Source organism: Mus musculus, chromosome 10 (genome assembly GCF_000001635.26).
Source record: "Mus musculus strain C57BL/6J chromosome 10, GRCm38.p6 C57BL/6J".
NCBI lineage: Eukaryota > Metazoa > Chordata > Mammalia > Rodentia > Muridae > Mus > Mus musculus.
The window spans coordinates 22,570,295-22,590,776 of NC_000076.6; the positions used below are offsets into that span (position 1 = coordinate 22,570,295).

Below are 20,482 nucleotides of genomic sequence, written 5' to 3' on the forward strand. Positions count from 1 at the left end.
TCACAGTAATGAGTAACCCTAATGAGGGTTATTGCATACACACACACACACATATATACACTTAAACACTTACATATACACACTCACACATATACACACACTCATGCACACACACACACTCATACACACTCACATATAAACACACTCATACACACACACACTCATACATACACACTCACACATACACATACATAAACACACACATATACACATATACACATACTCACACACACTCAAACACATACACTCACACATACACACTCACACACATATGCACATACACTTACACACACACTGACACATACACTCTCACATATACATCACACAGACACACAATTTTTAAGATTTATTTTTAATTGTGTGTGTCTGCATCTGCTATTTGTATTTTCCTTTTTTTTTCTTTTTCTTTTCTCTGTCTGCTTTTTATTCTGGTTTGTTTGTTTGTTTGTTTGTTTGTTTATTGGCCTGTTTGTTTTCTAATGAAAGAGAGAGAAGATGTGGAGTTGGATGGGCGGGGGGAGGGGAAGATTCTGAGAAGACAAGGTATGGGAAACAGTAATCAGAATCTAGTATATGGATAATTTTAATAAAAGTATAAAAATTCCCATATACATGGAGGAGGGACTCACAAGGCCTCACAGCCAAGGAGCTGTTGTCAGTGAGCTGCTGCTGAGGAAGGAAAAGGAACTTCTCCTCAGGTGTGTCTCCCGACTTCCAGTGGACGGGCCCACACCCACGTGGACAAGCAGCAGTCGTCGGACTCAGTGGATCATTTAAAAAGAAGACATGAAAGAGCACAGGAAGCTGGGGGGCAGCATGTGGGGAGCCCTCAGGGAAGGGGAGCTGGCTGTGATCAGAGTGTAGTGCATACATGTGTGCAATGCCTAAAGAATAAATAAAGCACTAATTAAAAGTCAACAGCTTCTGAGCTGCAGAGACAGCTTGGAGATTGAGAGCGCTGGCTGGCTGTTCTCCCAAAGGTCCTGCCTTCAGTTTCCAGCAATGACATGGTGGGCCATAACCATCAGTGAGATCCAGTGCCCTCCTCTGGTGTGCAGGCAGAACACTATACATAATAAAATAAATATTTTTTTCAATTACAATGTGTTTCAATTACAATGTGTTTCAACCACACTCTCTTCTCCAACTTCGTCCAAGCCCCTCCCAATTCCATGTCCTCTCTGTCTATAACTCACAGGGTCTGATTTGTTCTGCCCATGAACCTAGGGGTGGGGTGGAGGTCATTCGCTGGAAGGTGGTCAGCCTACCAGAGACCAAACTCATGAAGAAACCTGACTGTCCCCTAGAAGCCACGGCCTTTTGATCTGTGTGAGGGGTTGGGGACCAGAAGAGGATCTGACTTTTCCTGGACACTGAAGTTTAATTTGTGAGGAAGATTCTCTGTCTCCACCTTCCAAGGCAAAGGGACAACATGACAAAGTGGCGTTGAAATGCCACATGTGGCCCTGACTAACAACCAGCAACCCAACAGGAACCTCAGAGTTTTGATTCACGTGATTTGTTTTCTGAAGCAGGGTCTCAGGAAACCCTGCCTGGTCTTGAAATCATGATGAAGTCAAGGATGAACTTGAACTTCTACCTCCCAAGTGCTGGGATGACGACACACCCGCTTTACGGGGTGCTGGGAGCACCTAGTGAAGACCTCAGTCTTATTACTAAAAGGAGTTGAAATCCGGTCCAAGCTGAGGGAGTTGGGAGAGCGCAGTAAACTTCAGGAGACCATGCAGCCCGACGCTGTCCAGATTCCAGCCTTGTGAAAACCTGAGTGGAGAGCCCAGTCATGCATCAGCTGTGGGCACGTGCAGAAGACTGATGCAAGGAGTTCTGACATCAAAGCTGGAGGATGCTGAAGCCACTTATGTGTACCTCGCCTATGTACATCAGGTTAGCTCCAGGTTGGCTATAATGTCTAACACAAAAGAAATGCCTTGATGTATTATATATGGAATGATGACAATACAAATCTATACATGTTTAAATCATCCATATTGATGTTTACTGGCTTTGATCTGGGGTAGGTTGAATCCATCAATACAGATACCCTAGACAGGAAGGGCTACTTGTGCTGTGCTTAGACATCTGACCTACAGAATGACAGTAAGTTTGCTATTTTTGTTTCCCAGCAACAGAGAAAGAATTTTGCTGGGCTTGGAATGCCAGCACTTGGGAGGCAGAGGCAGCTGGAGCTCCATGAGTTCAAGGCCAGCCTGGTCTACTATACTGGCCCAGCCGGTAATGGATCGAACAGTGAGTCGTCTAGGGGAAGAGTGAGGCTGTGGGTGGTGCAATCCCTGGGCTGGTGGTCCTGGATTCTATAAGAAAGCAGGCTGAGCAAGTCAGGGGAAGCAAGCCAGTAAGCAGCACCCCCATGGGCCTCTGCATCAGTTTCTTCCTCCAGGTTCCTGCCCTGTTTGCTTTCCTGTCCTGCCTTCTTTCAATGATGCGCAGCAATATGGAAATGTAAGCTGAAATAAACCCTCCCCCCCCCCACATCGAGCTTTTTGGTCATGGTGTTTGGTCAAAGCAATAGAAATCTTGACTGAGACAATCATTATACTACAATTTGCATATTTTCAAAATGTGAAGATTTCTTTTTAAAAAAATATTTATTTTATTTATTTTATGTATTGTGAGTACACTGTAGCTCTACAGATGGTTGTGGATGATCATGTGATTGCTGGGAACTGAATTCAGGACCTCTGCTTGATCCAGTCAGCCCCACTCACTCTGGTACAAATATTTACTTATTATTATATCTAAGTACACTGTAGCTGTCTTCAGACACACCAGAAGAGGGCGTCAGATCTCATTATGAATGGTTGTGAACAACCATGTGGTTGCTGGGATTTGAACTCAGAGGACTTTTGGAAGAGCAGTCAGTGCTCTTAACCACTGAGCCATCTCTCCAGCCCCAGTGAAGGTTCCTATAATTGAACCATTTGGGGGAAACGTTTTTCTTTTTTATTAATCATTCCAATCGTTTACGTCTCAAATGATATCCCACTTCTTGGTTACCCCTCCACTAGCCCCCCATACCGCAACCTCCCTCTCTTCCCTCCCCTTTGCCTCTATGAGGGCGCTCCCCTGCCCACCCTTTCCCACACCACTGCTCTAGCATCCCCCCATGCTGGGTCATCAAACCTCCACAGGACCAAGGGCCTCTCCTCCCATTGATGTCAGACAAAGCCATCCTCTGCTACATATGTACCTGGAGCCATGGATCCCTCCCTGTGCACTCCTTGGTTAGCGGTCTAATCCCTGGGAGCACGGGGTGTTCTGGCCAGCTGATGTTGTCTTCCTATGAGGTTGCAATCCCCCTCAACTTTTCCAGTCCTTCTGCCAGGGTCCCTGAGCTCAGTCTGAAGGCTGGCTCCAAGCATGCACATCTGCATTGGTCAGGAGCTGACAGAACCTCTCAAGGAACAGCCACACCAGCTTCCTGTCAGCAAGTGCCTCTTGGCAAGGGCAACAGTGTCCAGTTTGGACAGGATGGATTCCCAGGTGGGGCTGTCCCTGGATGGCCCTTCCTTCAATCTCGGCTCCATTATTTATCCCTGTTCTTTCTTTGGTCCGAAACATTTCTGGGTTAAAACTTTGAGATGGGTGTGTGGCCCCATCCCTCAACCGAGGGCCATGGGAAATTTTTTATCCTGTGTTTAATGATTGGATTGTCTCAGAAGGTTTCAAGTTTGATGTTTCAGAGTCAATAATAAGTAATCTTTATGCTAAAGGCTTCCTGTTATAGTGAATACTGAGGAAAGGGTATGTTCTGGTGAGATACAGAAAGGCCAGAGAGGGCCTAGTCCTTCCTCATCTGAGGGGACCCTGAGAGGGTCATTCTACAGTCCAGTGAGCTACAGAGACAGGTGCAGAGTGCTTGCACCCAGGAGGACCTGCTCAAGTGTCAGGGTCAGTGGCTTCAGTGGGACACTAACCATGAAAATACGCCCGCCCGTCAACCCAAGCATGAAAACACACCATTAAACGTGATGCTTATACAGTGTAACCTGAGAGCCTGGCATGGTGTAGCCCCCTGATTTAGGTGTAAACAGCAAAATCACCCATCCCTGTGGTGGATAGCCCTGGGGTTAATTATACTTGATGTTAATTCCATTCTCCTGTGAGGGGTTGTGAACAAGGACTGAGTCAGCACTCAGGTGACTTCCTGTAAACCTGCTTCCCACCTTAAGTTGTAAAATAAAGGAAAGCTGATGATTGGGCAAATAAAGGGAAGGTGGAGCATAAGGTGGGGAGAGAGAAGAAGGAGAAAATGGATGAGGGAGAGGATGCAGAAAAGGTGGAGGATGCAGAAGAGGAAGAAGGAGGAGGAGGAGGAGATGGAGGAGGAGGAGGAGAAAAGTGGAGCAGAGGCACATGGCCTGGAGAAACCGCAAGTTCTAAGGGGTCTCATAGATGTGGAAGATGGTAGTGTAGTGGTAGATCTGCCCAGTCTAGGCACACAGCATCTATTCATATTAACTAAGTCATGTTTTCATTGCCAGGACATATGTAGGTTGGAGATTTGCTGCAGCACATCCCTAACATGAAGAACATGCTGGGGACTGGCCAAGGGTCAGTCAAGGTTTCAGGTGTTCCAAGGGCAGGCAAAGAGTACTCAACCCGCTCTCTGCTAGTGATTCAATTGTATGTGCTCACTTTGTGTGTATTAATGTAGAAAGCATACTTCATATACTCAAGCTATAGAATCTAATGAAGATCTATGATATGCATATTACAATGCCAGAAATCATTACATTGTGTGTGTGTGTGTGTGTGTGTGTGTGTGTGTGTTCTGGTTTGTTTTTTCCCCCACTGTAGCAAAAATATCTAAATAATTTTCTTGTCAAATTTTTCAACACAACATAAAAAGCTAACAATAAAGTAACCAAAGAACAGTACCACCCGTGGGACAGAAATTTTAAGGGATTCCTAAGAAGTTGATGTCAGATGGACATATATTGACAAAATGCACAGTGAAGGAAACCTACAAACCAAAATAGACAAGGATAAGAAAATAGGCAGAGGAGAGTGTGTTCTTCTTGGTAGTGTCTGGTGTCTCCCACCTCTATAGCCTCAGAAGTAGCTTTAGCAGCAGCCACAAGCTGGGAAAGGATCAGATCAGATGGCATCCCTGATCCACTCTGCTGAGTCCAAGACGCCGAGCTTACACAGAGGGGCCCTGCCATGCTCAAAGGTAGAACTCTCACCCACAGCTTGAAGTAACATGTCCAGGGGGGGCCACTTCTCATACTCTACCTCCATTCCCCACATCCCAGCATCTGGCCAGGGCATCCTGAAAGCCTTCCTCCATTCCCACAGAGCTCCCAAGATGCACCTGTGGGTGGTAGACTCCTTTGCGTGATCTGTTGTGGGAAATAATAAAAAAGATTCAATTCAAGCTACATCAGCAGGCCCCAGCCAGCAGGCTGGCCAGTTCTCATCTCGTGGAGACTTCCTAACTCAGAGCTCTGAAATCTCTCCACCCAGCTCGCTAAGTTCCCACTAGTGTAGGTACCATGCCAGGGGTGCACATCTGGTGAACCCATGCTTTGCTGCTGTACCCTTCTCTCTGGAACCCAGTCGAACCGCCTCGTGAAAGAAAGCACCACACAAACTGAGTTCAGAATCAACAGGTAACACAGTCACTGGAACTAGAATCCTAATCTTGTAAGCCATATTAAATCTAAATGCGTGCACACATGTATTGAGAACAAAGGCAACTGTGAGGGCTGTTTTCCTACCCCTGGTGGCATCAACATGATGGTCTCACTGGCTGCCCACCTGAGCATTCACTTATGTCACCTGGAGTTTCCCGGTTCGCATTTGATGTTTAAATACTTCAGCTTGGACAGCGTACCATGTGAACCCCGGGGCCAGCTGCTGGAAATCTGCAGTGTTCAGGAAGAATACCACTCCAGTTGCTGGTAAGCCTTGAAACACTAACCTGGTAGCCTCACTTCAGACGTGGTTGCTATGCCTTCAAATAATCTCTAGTGTAAGGATTGTTCATTATCGGAGAAGCTCTTACAATTAAAGGTTTCCATTTTTGTTATGCGTACGAGTGTTTTGCCTCTATGTGTGTGTGTGCCTGGTGCTCTGGAGTGTCCTGAAGAGATCAGCAAAGGACTTTAGATGCCCTAGAACTGGAGTGGCGGATGGTTGTGAGCCGCCATGCTTGGCAATCAAAATGGGCTCCTCTGTAAGAACAGCTATTTCTCCGTTGCGTGTTAATTTCAAAACTTCATGCTATCACCTTCTGGGGCTGCACTCTCAGCTTCTCAGCTTGGCTCCAAGAATTCACTGCCGCTGCTCCCAATCCAGATAGCTCCGCAATGGCCAGCAGTTAGTGTCTCCAATCCTCTAACAACCGGAGAACGCTCCGAGCTGTGATGAGTCTACACTGACCAACCAACCCCGAGGCTGGCTCTGCCAACCACCAAAGACTGTCCCAAGGCTGCCCTTTCTCCTGCCCACCTGAGTCACGGAGGATGGAAAACATCAGACAGCCTTAATATTTTAAAACCAGCCAGATAACACAACCACTGAGCATGGAACCTACTGCCCTGAAGTCATCAGCTATCCTGTATCAGAATTCTTCCGGTGATGAAGCGGCCACCGGTTCTAGTTGCCCCCAGACCTTACATGGTTCTGTGCTCCTCTCCCCAAAGCCTGACTGAAAAGCCCACTCACTATCTTGTCTCCTTCTGGGACCTGGAAAATCCCACCTCTTTATTTTCACCCAGTGATTACCTTCTGCCATCTTTATTGATATAATCAAGAAACAATTAGGGAACCAGATTTCAGTATCAGCTCCTCCTACTACATTTCTCCAGCCCTCACAATTAATCATTTTGGCTGGGAAGTAGTTCACTTGCCTGCCCTGTGTAAGGGCTCTGATGGTGATCCTTAACACGCAGGCGCGCGCGCGCACGCACACACACACACACACACACACACACACACACTTTTAATCCTTAAAATGAATCTCATTCACATTACATATTTTGCATACTCTGGGCAGGGATGTTTGCCCTTGTGTTACCTGGGATAGGAATCCAAGGAGTGTAACTGATCCCACTTTTCAAATTCTTGTTCTCATAGAATAATAATAAATTTAACTAAGTAAGTGTATGATTTGTATATTGAAATAGAAAAGAAATGGTCTGCAAATGTGGATTCTGGAATCCCCCCTCCCTTTTCCTATTTGTAATCCTTTGATCTCCTTCAGTCGTCCTTACTTTACTCCTTAACTAAGACTTTGAGTGCTGCACTGGACAGAGTGGACATCCTTGACTTGGTCTTGACTTTAGTGGAAACACTTTGAGCTTCTCTCCATTTAACTTGATATTGACTGGCTGTAAGCCCCCTTCATTATGTCTCTGTCCCTGTAAGCCTCATTTCTCCTATACTTTTATCTTGAATGAATGTTGGGATCTGTCAAAACCTTTCCTGCATCTGTGAGATGATCATTTTGTTTTTGCCTTTTAATTTCTATGTGCTGGGTATGTTTGCTGATTTACATATGTTGAACCATGCGGCTCTGGGATGAAGTCAACTGGATCAGTGGATGGTCTTTCTGATGTTTTCTTAAATTCAGTTTTTGAGTACTTTATTGAGAATTTCTGCATCATGTTCATAAGTAAGGGCTATACTTTTCATTTTTGTTGAGTCTCTGTTTTAGTATTGGGACTTTGTAAAAAGAATTTGGAAGAGTTCCCTCAGTTCCGATTTTGGGAAATGATTTGAAGATTATTGACATTAGTTAATCTTTGAAATTCTAGTAGAATTCTGTACTGAGTCTACTAGGACATAGTTTTTTTTTCTTATTTGGGAGTTTAATAGATGCTCTATTTAACTAGGGGTTATGGGTCTGTTGATGTCATGTTGATTTTAGTAGGTAATGTTTATAAAGAAATGTATCTATTTCATTTAGATTTTCCAGTTTGGTGAAATACTGATTTTTAAAGTATGTCTTCATGATTACCTGAATTTCCTCCATGTTTGTTGTTATGTCTCCCCTTTTATCTCTAATTTATTAATTTGGTTATTTACTAATTGATTGTTTTTCCCATACACTCGTTGTGGATGCTATTTCTTCTTTTTTTTCTTCCCCTAAAATTTTCAAATGTATCCTTTTTATTAGTGTGAGATCTGTCTGTTTTTTTTGTTGTTGTTTTGTTTTTTGTTGTTGTTGGTTTTTGTTTTTATGTAGGAACTTAGCGCTATGAACTGACTCATGGCATTGCCTTCATTGTGTAAGCATATTTTGTGTTGTCATTTTCATTCAATTCTAAAAGAATTTTAACTACCATCTTGAATTTTGTCTTTGAATTAAAAAGTTCTTGTTCCAGGGTTCCACATGAGACCCTGTCACTTATCTTCAGGAGATCGTCTGCTTTTAGTCGACTGGGTAAATTCTGCTGCTAGAATACTGTACGTTTAGGGAATCACATTTGAGGTGGGGTTGGAAGGACATGAAATGCAAGTCTCTTGTGGAGAGAATGCCAGGTGTACAATGTGGGGGAGAGACTGGAAGGCTTCTGGGAGGCTCAGGGAACCGGAAGGCTAAGGAAGCGAAGCCTGGAAAAAAGAATCCAGCTCAGGGCTGATGACAGAGAAAGGTCATGGTCGGGCTTACTTTTCTAATGGATCAATCAGAAGATGTTCCCGGGGTTCCAAGAGACATGGAAAGGAAGACTTGGGAAGAAGGTGGGACAGCGCTCGCTGTTTAGTGTTTCCTCTTCAGGCAGGGTCTCCATGGCTGTCCTACAATTTGCATAGATCCTTCCGCCTCAGGATCTGAAATGCCTGGATTACTGAAGAGAACTGTCAGACAGCCCTGCTCATCTATTGGGCCTTTAGCTATCTATTGAGGAAATCATGAGGTCTGTCAGACACTGAGAAGACAGATACATTTATGTTGCACTGAGCAATACAATTATTTATTCTGAGTTTTCAGCATAAGGGTTTATTCAGCTTACACTTCCATACTGCTGTTCATCACCAAGGAAGTCAGGACTGGAACTCAAGCAGGTCAGGAAGCAGGAGCCGATGCAGAGGCCATGGAGGGATGTTCCTTACTGGCTTGCTTCCTCTGGTTTGCTCAGCCTGCTCTCTTATAGAACCAAGACTACCAGCCCAGGGATGGTACCACCCACAAGGGGCCCTCCCCACCTTGATCACTAATTGAGAAAATGCCTTACAGCTGGATCTCATGGAGGCATTTCCTCAACTGAAGCTCCTTTCTCTGTGATAACTCCAGCTTGTGTCAAGTTGCCGCAAAACCAGCTAGTTCACCAGTAGATGGCAATATTGGCCCAGAAAAGCCAACCACACCTGTGGGAGGGCCTCAGGACAGGGACACGACAAGGACTATCTACTTGAGAGATATTTTGCTTTTAATTCATTGTTGTTCTATTAATTTGTAGTTTCTCTTTTATCTCAGAATATTAAAGTTATAAATAAAGCAAAAAAAAGTTCCAGAAGCCTTAAATTCTGCGTTTTGAAAGTCACTCTTCTTAGATGTACTTCCTTTGAGGTAGCAGGCTGTGAGGCGACTAGCAATCAGGATATCCACACAAAATGGAACTCAAAAAGATTTTGCTGACGTCACTAAGAACACCAGAACAGAAATCAGTTACATGTCACTTCCAACATTTAAAATAACGTTCAGTTTTAGTCCTAGTCTCATGGAAATCAAAGCCGCACATACTTACCCCAAACTCAGAGAACGATAACATAAGACGTAGGAGTTGGAGGTAATTTAAAACGTTTTAAAGATTATATATTAACCGGGCGTGGTGGCACACGCCTTTAATCCCAGCACTTGGGAGGCAGAGGCAGGCAGATTTCTGAGTTCGAGGCCAGCCTGGTCTACAAAGTGAGCTCCAGGACAGCCAGGGCTATACAGAGAAACCCTGTCTCGAAAAACAAAAAACAAAAAAACAAACAAAAAAAAAGATTATATATTAATTGTACTAATGCATAGTCACGGGTTTCATTGTGACATCTTCATGAACATATACAACATGTTTTGATCAGATTCAGCTCTTGCTATCCCCCCTCTCCGTACATCCTCACCATAGCTACTAGCCCCGACTTATTAAAAAATTTTGTAACCCAAGGAGTGTAATTAGGGTTAGACTACTAATTACTTCTTACTGGATCATGGGTGTGAGGTTTCTTCCAAGATCATGACCACTTTACATTGGGCACACCACTGAAGAGAAAGTCTCTCTTTACTCTATCAAACGTGAGCTTCCTGGAGAGCCTCGGGTAGGGGTGGAACTTTAGGTAAGACTGGGGTTTCAGGTAGGGGTGAGGCCTCTGGTAGGGGTGGGGCCTCGGATTTGGGTTAGAGTTAGGGTCCCTCCCTTCTCCATAGCACGGTTTTGTCTGGCTGAGGCTTGTAACAGATTTTATTTGGGTCCTCACAGTTGCTTTAAGTAATTTTAACACTTTAACCTTATACTCCGGATTGAATTTATACAAACACAATGAAAAATCAAATAAGGAAATGTAACAGAAACCCTCTTATGTCATTTACAACAATACCACTTACAAGAATTTGTTTGCCTTGTTTTCTGAGGTGTTCAACTTTATTGTTCAATCTATATTTTTCACTAAAAGTAGCCAAAGGCCCTTTGTAATAAATAAATATCAATATGGGCCATAAATATTGGATATTTTAAGAACCAGTGCATCATAATCAAGGACATATCCTAGGCAGCTGTACTTAGGGGTTAATAACCACTGTGCAGGATCACAGGTAGTGGGCAGTGCTCGAAAGCTTAGATGGGGGAACATTCCCTTTGCCTTGATGATGCTTCTTATCTCGTACCTATCTTTAGATAAATCATTCTGGGATCTCTTAAGACATATGTTGATGTCTTCACATGGCAAGCTTGCTTGTAATTTAGTTTCCAATGTAGATGGAAAGAATCTGTGACGAGCTTTAGCTGTGACTAAATTGACTTATTCGTTACTCTATGTGTTCATTTAATAATTATCTGTTAAGCCCCTGGATACCAACAAGATAGGATTAAGAAAAAATGTTAAAACCATACTTTAAAAAAACACATTCTTCTACGTCGCTTATAAATACAAGCTCAGACTCAAGTGAACGCTGGACCGTCACCGTGGCAGCGTGCTGACTGCTGTAAGCAGCACTTACGTCACCTTCCCAGAGAGTTCATGAGGTTGGTGCTAATGCAATCAAGTAAGTAGTGGCTTGGCTCAATATCTTAGCAGCAGGGTATGATGACCTTGGGGACGATGCGAAATTTCTTTCTCCAGTGCCAAGAAAACTCATTAGGAGTTGCCAACTGCTATCAGACCAAAATGATTTTATCCATTAGAGAAAATTTATTGAACAATAGCTATGTGCTCAGTCGTGTGTGTCCAGTGGTATGTATGTATCGAGGGCTGTGTGCCTAGTGCTGTATGCCCGATGCTATGTGCCCTGTGGTGTTTGAGTGTGTGCAGGGCTGTGTGTCCAGTGCTATGTACCCAGTAATGTACTTTAGCATACTGTACTACATTGACTATGAACTGTAGAATGAATCCCTTCTTGTGAGAAGCACATTCAATAACACTTTATTTTCTCTTCCCTCAAAATCACATTTAATACAGAATTTTGATATAGTTTTCTTTTTTACTAAGATTTTTCAGAAAAGAGGAATATATGAATATTCCCAGTGATGTAATTGAAGAAAATGAATATTCCAGAATCGAATGGAAAATTCCCTTAACTGCAGTGATGAGTCCAGCCCGTGCAGTGACAAGAGAAACGGAACATCCCTAATGCCTCTCAGTCCAAAAACACAAGACTGAGTTGGAAACAGAACAGAACCAGGCTTCCCTCTCTGCTGTGGCCATGGATGGAAACATGTGGTGGCCACAAGAACTTGGAGTAGTGGATGAATAGGCCAAACCACCTAACAGGAACAGTCCTAAAGACAGCATTGAAGCAACACCAGTGGTGACCCAGGAAGTCATGATTCTTTGGGGGTCTAGACAGTTTCTTGAATCAGACTGTGGATTTGCAAGGGATGAAAACTTGGTTACCATTAGCAACTGACCCATAAAGAACAGTGACAAAGTCCTAGTGACATTATCACAGTCACCGGTGATGTTCATGGTCAGCAAGGGGCTGGCTGACCCAGGCTGAATTCAATAAAGTATAGTCCACTGTGAGGCAGTATTTGTTAATAATAATACAGTCTACTGTATATGCCAACAAATCATGTGGGCCATTGCAAGGGACTCAGGATATTGAAAACCCAAACAAACAAAATAGGAAAATCCTAAACACTATTCATCAAACTCAGAACTGAGGAAATTCTTGGGGAAGGTAATATATTGATTTATCATTGTGGGGGCAGTGCATAGATAGATAGATAACAGTAGACATTTGGGGGAGTTGGTCCTGGGATTCTACCCTTTTGAGGCAGGGTCTCCCGTTCCCTCTTTCTGCCACTAAGCTGCATCCACCAGGATAGATGGCTCAGAGGTTCTGGGATTTTCTCTTGTCTCTGCCTCCCACTTCGTGGTGAGACGATCGTGCTGGGATTGCAGACTCTCCTCCTGGCTCTTCCTGTGGGCTTCAGCAATCACAGTGCATCCTCAGGCTTGCAGACTTAAACTTTTACCTACTGAGCCATCCTTCCAGCCCTCTTTGAAATATTTAATAAGATTCTGTTGTTGTGATATATATTTGGAACTCTATTAGTTCTTATAATGGCCCAGCCAGCCCCCCAATAATTGAGGCAGAATCCTATAGACTTATTTAATCAGCTTTAGCACAGTTACTGGGCGATTGATTACCTGTAAACTATTTCTCAGTGCTAGACTGGCTATTTCCCAGCTGCAATCCCCAAGTTCCCTGCTCTTTCCTGAGTCTCTACTGGGTTATTTTGGCTCCATCTGTCTGTCCTCAGGGTGCACTTTTCTGGCCAAGTGCTCCTGGTCCTGCCTGGCTAGTGGAGACCTCCTGGTCTTTGTCTTTCTCCTTTCCCCAGAGTTCCCTACCTTCAAACCACAGCCCAGGTAACGGAAACCCCGCCCACCTCTATTCTCCCTAGCAATTGGCTGTGGCCACTTTTATTTAACCAGTCAGATAAGATTGGCAAGCAAAGAATCTGCCCATCAGGATGCAAGCAGATCTTGGGGCCTGGATTTAGCATTTGAATACAAAGCAGCACCTGACCAACTCCAACAAGACTGAGATTACAGCACAGGGCTTTAAGCCTAGCACCCAGGAGGCAGAGGCAGGTGGATCTCTGCCAGTTAGAGGTCAGCCTGGTCTACAGAGTGAATTCCAGGACAGCCAGGGATACACAGAAAAACTTGTCTCAGAAAACAAACAAACACTCTCAGGTTACACTGGCTATGTGAAATAGAAGGGGAAAATCATGAGGGAAAGAGCCGCAGTTCACTGAATTATTAAACAATGAAAGAAGGAAAGTAATTGTGAATGAAGTCAAGAATGAAGAAATGAAGGTGAAAGCCTGACACAAAGTCCTAGAGAATGCTCTTTCACATCTGTAAAACTAGCCAGTGTGGCTTTGAAGCCATTTTATAAGGAAGAGAAGGAATCTACTTCCAAGATATGAGTACTAGGATTCCCTGAGAAAAGTTGTTTAAATAACAATGGTGATGAATGTTATTGGGAGGTAAAAGGTGCTGATTACATCAGTGCATTTTAACCAAAGGCTACCATGGATCTTATTGGCAAACAAAGGTGGCTTTATTCACTTGTGATAGCCGAGAGAACCAGGCTCCCAGTAGATCTGTCGGGTGGGTCAGTGGAAAGTCTTAGACAATCTGAGTTGGTGTCAGATTCTATGGATGGTTTAAGTACCTTCTCTCTGGCTTTGGTGTCCTCAGAACACCAGTCATTCCTTGCTCCCTCACATGCTGCATAAACAACTCATCTGTCCACTCTCGCCCTACCTATTCAATATTGTACTTGAAGTCCTAGCCAGAGCAATTAGACAACAAAAGGAGATCAAGGGGATACAAATTGGAAAGGAAGAAGTCAAAATATCACTTTTTGCAGATGATATGATAGTATATATAAGTGACCCTAAAAATTCCACCAGAGAACTCCTAAGCCTGATAAACAGCTTCAATGAAGTAGCTGGATATAAAATTAACTCAAACAAGTCAATGGTCTTTCTGTACACAAAGGATAAACAGTCTGAAAAAGAAATTAGGGAAACAACACCCTTCTCAATAGTCACAAATAATATAAAATACCTTGGCGTGACTCTAACTAAGAAAGTGAAAGATCTGTATGATAAGAACTTCAAGTCTCTAAAGAGAGAAATTAAAGAAGATCTCAGAAGATGGAAAGATCTCCCATGCTCATGGATTGGCAGGATCAACATTGTAAAAATGGCTATCTTGCCAAAGCAATCTACAGATTCAATGCAATCCCCATCAAAATTCCAACTCAATTCTTCAACGAATTAGAAAGGGCAATCGGCAGATTCATCTGGAATAACAAAAAAACGAGGATAGAAAAAACTCTTCTCAAGGATAAAAGAACCTCTGGTGGAATCACCATGCCGGACCTAAAACTGTACTACAGAGCAATTGTAATCAAAACTGCATGGTACTGGTATAGTGACAGACAAGTAGACCGATGGAACAGAATTGAAGACCCAGAGATGAATCCACACACCTATGGTCACTTGATCTTTGACAAGGGAGCTAAAACCATCCAGTGGAAAAAAGACAGCATTTTCAACAAATGGTGCTGGCACGACTGGCGGTTATCATGTAGAAGAATGCGAATTGATCCATTTCTATCTCCTTGTACTAAGGTCAAATCTAAGTGGATTAAGGAACTCCACATAAAACCAGAGACACTGAAACTTATAGAGGAGAAAGTAGGGAAAAGCCTCGAAGATATGGGCACAGGGGAAAAATTCCTGAATAGAACAGCAATGGCTTGTGCTGTAAGATCAAGAATCGATAAATGGGACCTCATAAAATTGCAAAGATTCTGCAAAGCAAAAGACACCATCAATAAGACAAAAAGACCACCAACAGATTGGGAAAGGATCTTTACCTATCCCAGATCGGATAGGGGACTAATATCCAATATATATAAAGAACTCAAGAAGGTGGACTTCAGAAAATCAAATAACCCCATTAAAAAATGGGGCTCAGAGCTGAACAAAGAATTCTCACCTGAGGAATACCGAATGGCAGAGAAGCACCTGAAAAAATGTTCAACATCCTTAATCATCAGGGAAATGCAAATCAAAACAACACTGAGATTCCACTTCACTCCAGTCAGAATGGCTAAGATCAAAAACTCAGGTGACAGCAGATGCTGGCGAGAATGTGGAGAAAGGGGAACACTCCTCCATTGTTGGTGGGATTGCAAGCTTGTACAACCACTCTGGAAATCAGTCTGGCGGTTCCTCAGAAAATTGGACATAGTACTACCGAAGGATCCCGCAATACCTCTCCTGGGCATATATCCAGAAGATGTCCCAACCGGTAAGAAGAACACATGCTCCACTATGTTCATAGCAGCCTTGTTTATAATAGCCAGAAGTTGGAAAGAAACCAGATGCCCCTCAACAGAGGAATGGATACAGAAAATGTGGTACATTTACACAATGGAATACTACTCAGCTATTAAAAAAATGAATTTATGAAATTCCTAGGCAAATGGATGGACCTGGAGAGTATCATCCTGAGTGAAGTAACCCAATCACAAAGGAACTCGCACAATATGTACTCACTGATAAGTGGATATTGGCCCAGAAACTTAGGATACCCAAGATATAAGATACAACTTGCCAAACGCATGAAATTCAAGAAGAACGAAGACTAAAGTGTGGACACTTTATTCTTTCTTAGAAATGGGAAAAAAACACCCATGGAAGGAGTTACAGAGACAAAATGTGGAGCTGTGATGAAAGGATGGACCATCTAGTGATTGCCATATCTGGGGATCCATTCCATAATCAGCTTCCAAATGCTGACACCATTGCATACACTAGCAAGATTTTGCTGAAAGGACCCAGATATAGCTCTCTCTTGTGAGACTATGCCGGGGCCTAGCAAACACAGAAGTGGATGATCACAGTCAGCTATTGGATGGATCACATGGCCCCCAATGGAGGAGCTAGAGAAATTACCCAAGGAGCTAAAGGGAACTGCAACCCTATAGGTGGAACAACAATATGAACTAACCAGTACCCGGGAGCTCTTGTCTTTAGCTGCATATGTATCAAAAAGATGGCCTAGTCGGCCATCACTGGAAAGAGAGGCCCATTGGACTTGCAAACTTTATATGTACCAGTACAGGGGAACGCCAGAGCCAAAAAGGGGGAGTGGGTGGGTAGGGGATTGGGGGGGTGGGTATGGGGGACCTTTGGAATAGCATTGAAAATGTAAACGAGGAAAATACGTAATTTAAAAAAAAAAAAGAGCAAGTGGGTAAACAGTATTCCTCCATGGCCTCTACTTTCATTCCCGTCTTGACTTATCTCAGTAGTAGACTACTGTTTTCTGGAAGTGTAAGATGAAATAAACCCTTCCCCACCCTCCACCCCCTACCCCCACCCCACCCCCCAAGTTGCTTTTAGTCAGTGTTTGATCATAGAAACAGAAAGCAAACAGGACAGTTGGTAATGTGTTCATACAGACCTCCACAGTGTGGTGTGAAGTTCTTTCTCCTGTCTCTAAAACAAACGCCAACTTCACTTTGTCACTAGGGAGACAAACTAGAAAATGGACTTTCAAAATAGATGAGGTGAGCAACTTTGGAGTTTTGTGGAGAGAAAAGGCTAGGTGCAGACTATTCAGAGGCAAGGCGGGGAGCTGAGCTTAGCCCCGGGTGGATGGGGGGACCTGGGAGAGCCTACTGAACTCCCCTGAGTTACTGGGTAGCGAGCACGGCTGCTCTACAGTGCTTCAGAGGGGGTGAAGGGGATATTCTGAGTTGAGTTGCTGTTAAGAAACTTTTAAAGTGGTGCCAAAATCCAGATTTCTCGGTGCCCAAATAACACACAAATGTGCCTTGAACAGGACTTGGGGAAAAGAGTTTTATTTTATTGATAATTGCATTAGGTAAAAATAAGATCTCTTCCTTTAAATAAAGGTTCACACTATGGCCTATGTATGATAAATATGCAATGTACAGTGATCTCTCTGTCTCTCTGTCCCCAAAATAAGATTTGATAGGGATTGTCTGTTTTGATCATGAGACATGCTGACATTTTATGAACAATGACAAAGGTTAAAATTGAAGAAAAAGTAACTGTTTCTAGAGGAAATTACATTTAGGGGGTTTGTTTGTGTATATGTGTGTGTGAGAGAGCATTGTGTGAATGAGTGTGAGTGTGAATGTGTGAGTGCATATGTGTGTGCACAAGTGTGTATGTGAGAGAACAAGAAATCATGTGTGTGCACAAGTATGTATGTGTGTATGTGTGAATATGTGTGCATATGTGTGTGAGAGAGAGAGAGCATGTGTGTATAAGTGTGTGTGAATGTGTGTATATGTGTGAGTGTATGGTATGTGCATGAGCGTGTGTGTGAGAGAGTGTTGTGTGTGCACAATGTGTGTAAGTGTATGTGAGTGTGTATGTGTTTACACAAGTGTGTTTCTGAGAGTAAGAGAGCATTGTGTGCCCAAGTATGTGTGTGTGTGACTCTGTGAGTGTGTGTGTGTGTGTGTGTGTTGAGAAAGCATCGTACACTGTAGCCCAGGAGAGCCTGAATTCACTGTGTAGTCCAGACCTAAATTCACTGTTATTCCCTTGCCTCTGTTTGCAGTGCTGGCGTGAGCTCCTGTGCCCAGAAATTTTCCATTCTTTGTAGGTGGGTTCATCATTTCCACAATGTGTGTCACTGGGGTAAGCTTGGCTAAAGTCAGAAATCATTCCCAAGTGGCTTCATGGTTTTGAAATCCTGCTTTACAGCTAAGAACTGGAGAGTGAGAGTAAGAAGCCAAATGACTGTGTGGTTCTATGGGCTCTCCCTCCCTCTCTCTCTGCCTCCCTCCTCACCACGCCTATAAATAAGTTCTGTATAAACAAGTTCTGGGTTTTGTGAGGTGAGTCTTCTAGTAATTCCTCAGATACTTAGCCCCCTCCCGTATAAAATAGAAATACAATGAATGAATAGATTTCTTATTTGTTATTTTGACATGATAAACAGTTTTACTACTCTTACAACAGAAGACATGTCTGGAAGCTTATTGTATTTCTATCTTACTCATTTACCCACCTAAAAGAAGGGTTTAGAAAGGACTGCAGCTCTTCCCTGAACTCCCCCAGAGCTGAGGACTGATCTGGGGCCTTGCTCTTGCTAAGCAAGTGCTCTCCCCAACTTGTGAGTGAAGTAAATCCCCACTCCTTTTAAAACACTTTTATTTTTTTATTTTTCACTTGAGTGTTTTGCCTATACATTTGCATGTGTACCGTGTGTATGCAGTGCCTGTGTAGGCCAGAAGAGGGCATCAGAGCCACCAGCACTGGACTCACAGAGGCCCCTGCAAGAGCAAGTGCTCTTAGACACTGAGCCCTGGCTTTTACTTCTTGTTCTTCTTTTTCTCTTTCTGCCTTTTCCTCTGACCCCCCACCCATGTGGCCCTGGCTTTCCTGTGCTGTTCCCCTCAGGTCTGAGTCCCCCAACTTTCAGGCTTACATGATTCGGTTTCCTGTGTGTTTAAAACTTCACCTTCACCTCTTGATGCTGTTGAAACAGGGTTTCCTGTAGCCCAGGGTAGCCCGATTTCTCATTTTCTGTGTAGCAAAGGATGACCTTGATCCTGCTGCTTCCTTTTCCTGAGTTCCGGTATTAAAGACATCCATGGTTTGCATGGTGCTAGGCTTTGAATCCAGGCCTTCTGGGCATGCTAGGTGAACATGCTATCAGCTGAGCCACACTCCCAGTCCCTTGTTTTGTTCATTGAGATAGGATCTCGTATAGCCCAGGTTGGCCTCGAACTCTCATGTAGTTGAAAATTACTTTGCATTCCTGCCTTCATCTCTCAAGTATAGGATTACAAGTGTGAACCACCACTCCCAGTGTAGGATTACAGGTGTAAACCATTGCTCCCAGTGTAGGATTACAGGTGTGAACCATCACTCCCAGTGTAGGATTACAAGTGTGAACCATCACTCCCAGTGTAGGATTACAGGTGTGAACCATCACTCCCAGTGTAGGATTACAAGTGTGAACCATCACTCCCAGTGTAGGATTACAGGTGTGAACCTCCACTCCCAGTGTAGGATTACAGGTGTAAACCATCACTCCCAGTGTAGGATTACAGGTGTGAACCATTACTCCCAGTGTAGGATTACAGGTGTGAACCATCATTTCCAGTGTAGGATTACAGGTGTAAACCATCACTCCCAGTGTAGGATTACAGGTGTAAACCATTGCTCCCAGTGTAGGATTACAGGTGTGAACCATCACTCCCAGTGTAGGATTACAGGTGTAAACCATTGCTCCCAGTGTAGGATTACAGGTATGAACCATCACTCCCAGTGTAGGATTACAGGTGTGAACCATCACTCCCAGTGTAGGATTACAGGTGTGAACCATCACTCCCAGTGTAGGATTACAGGTGTGAACCATCACTCCCAGTGTAGGATTACAGGTGTGAACCACCACTCCCAATGTAGGATTACAGGTGTGAACCATCACTCCCAGTGTAGGATTACAGGTGTGAACCATTGCTCCCAGTGTAGGATTACAGGTGTGAACCATCACTCCCAGTGTAGGATTACAGGTGTGAACCATCACTCCCAGTGTAGGATTACAGGTGTAAACCATCACTCCCAGTGTAGGATTACAGGTGTGAACCATTGCTCCCAGTGTAGGATTACAGGTGTGAACCATCACTCCCAGTGTAGGATTACAGGTGTAAACCATTGCTCCCAGTGTAGGATTACAGGTGTGAACCATCACTCCCAGTGTAGGATTACAGGTGTGAACCACCACTCCCAATGTAGGATTACAGGTGTAAACCATTGCTCCCAGTGTAGGATTACAGGTGTGAACCATCACTCCCAGTGTAGATTTACAGGTGTAAACCATTGCTCCCAGTGTAGGATTACAGGTGTGAACCATCACTCCCAGTGTAGGATTACAGGTGTGAACCATCACTCCCAGTGTAGGATTACAGGTGTGAACCACTACTCCCAATGTAGGATTACAGGTGTGAACCATCACTTCCAGCAAACAAAGCTTTTGCTTTTGTTTTCTAAGACAGTGTCTCACTATGTCACCCAAGCTAATGACCCTTCTGACTCAGTTTTCTGAAAGCTATTATCTCATGTGTGAGCCAACTAGCTCTGGGATCTTATTGACTGTTGCACTTCATGAAGTAGGATACTAAAATAATAATACTATTATTAATAATAACAATAATAACAGCTTCACAATTTTTATTTCAAATGGAGAAATTAAAGGGAAACCTCATGAA

The 20,482-nt window shown here is 43.6% G+C and overlaps 1 long non-coding RNA gene across 3 annotated transcripts in view; it reads right to left on the reverse strand.

Annotated features, from left to right (window-relative positions):
* Window positions 1–505: 505 nt before the first annotated feature.
* Window positions 506–20,482, reverse strand: part of Gm40612 — a 42,639-nt gene continuing 22,662 nt past the window's right edge. For 2 of the 3 annotated variants that reach the window (XR_871508.2, XR_871507.3), the window contains exons 3-4: window positions 5,278–5,384; window positions 506–1,066 (exon numbers count right to left, since the gene is read on the reverse strand). This is a non-coding gene — a long non-coding RNA (predicted gene, 40612). Of the gene's footprint in view, window positions 1,067–5,277; window positions 5,385–9,505; window positions 9,634–20,482 lie in introns of those variants that run through there. The other variant, XR_001779737.2, reaches the window with a different exon arrangement.